Below are 1,842 nucleotides of genomic sequence, written 5' to 3' on the forward strand. Positions count from 1 at the left end.
TCTCGCCGGCTGAGTAGAGGCCTGGAGTTCCCCAGCATGACAGCCGCCAAGCGAGGGGCAGTGACTCAGCTGGTGTGTCTGTTCTCTTACCTCTTACCTGATGGGTGAGAAACGATATAAAGGGACTTTTCAAGAAGTGCGAGCTGAGGAAAGTCAGCACTTTAGGGCTGAGTGACAAGAGGAGGGAGCAGTTCTAGGAATCTGAAGAAAGCAGCTGGATAGTAAAAACTCAGGTTTCTTTTCTGCTATAAGCATTTGTACTCTACGTTTTTCTCTATGCATGGATATGTTGCATCTACACGGTATTTAAAACTTTGTTGTCATTCAGGAGGAGAGAGAAGTATTTCTCTGGCAATGCTGGGGTGGGTCCTCAGATGGCAGTGTTTCCATTTCTACCTCCTACTATTTGCAAATCAGTATGTGGGGGGCGGCAGGAGTGCCTGCGCGCATGTGTGCTGCGTGTGAGCGTGGGACCTTTCTCTGATTGGCTGGGCTGACGCTGTTTCCGGTAGATGTTTGAACACATGCGGTAGCAAAGCAGATTCTTTATCTTGTGAGCCCTTGTCAGTATTTGAGACACAAGAACAAGTTCTCAGTGACTCTAAGTGGCAGAAAGAATGGACAAATCCCTGGGCTTGCTCATCCTTTGGTTGCAACTAGACTGTGAGTGAAAGGGATTTGGAAATGGGCAAAGAACAGACGGACCCCAGGGCATTTCTCCTCGGGGAAGAGAAAGAAAGATAGGGAGTTGTACCAGTGTGATGTTTTGTGTAGATTGAAAAGCAAAATCAAAAGTAATTTCCAAAGAGATAGCCACTAACCAGTCCGTCTGTCGTGTTCTCTTTCTGGACAGGGGTGAGCAGTCAACAGGAAGTGAAGCAGAGTCCTGAAGCTCTGAATGTCCGCGAGCGGGACAGCATGGTTGTCAACTGCAGTTACACGGATGGCACTCTTTATTCCCTTCAGTGGTTTAGGCAGGACCCTGGGCAAGGGCTCACATTCCTGCTGCTAATTCAGTCAAATCAGAGAGAACAAACAAATGGAAGAATTAAAGTCTCCTTGGATACATCGACAAGACAGATTGTTCTGTACATTGCAGCTTCTCAGCCCAACGACTCGGCCACCTACCTCTGTGCAGTGAGGCATAGTGCCCAACCGGCTCCTGTCACCAATACCTAAACTCTGCAGCTGGGACTCCAACCACGTGTCCTGTCTTGAAGCTGGGGAGCCTTTCTCCATCAAGGCGTTTTCTAAATTGACTCCCCAGATAGAAGCAATGAAATATGCAAAACCTCATCTGTATGTTGAATCTATACATATACACGCACACGTATATATGAATGTGTACACACGTATACACATATACATACATACACATATGTATCAGAAGTTAAATTTGGCCTTTAGTTTTTTATCAATTTAAATTTAAATAATAGCTTTACTGAGATTAATTCACATGCCATACAATTCACTCTTTTAAAATGAACCATTAAGTGGCATCTAGTACATTCACAGTGTTGTGTAACCAGCACCTCTGCCTAGTTTCCAAACCTCGTCATCACCCCAAAAGGAAACCACATACCCACTAAGTGGTTACTCACCCCCTCCCCTCCCGCAGCCCCTGGTAGCCGGCTTTCTGTCTCTGTGGGTTTCCTATTCTGTTCATTTCATATAAAGGGAATCACACTGCCTCCTCTCACTCAGCGTACTGTTTTGGAGGTCTGTCCAACTCAGGACCAGCTGGAGAAGGGCAGATATTCACCACCACCCGGTCACATAGGATGCCCCACTTCTAGCTATCCTGCTACATCTTCTCCATGTTTTCCTTGTTTTGCTAGAAGT

The sequence above is a fragment of the Ursus arctos genome, unplaced genomic scaffold (assembly GCF_023065955.2).
Source record: "Ursus arctos isolate Adak ecotype North America unplaced genomic scaffold, UrsArc2.0 scaffold_32, whole genome shotgun sequence".
Classification (NCBI taxonomy): Eukaryota; Metazoa; Chordata; class Mammalia; order Carnivora; family Ursidae; genus Ursus; species Ursus arctos.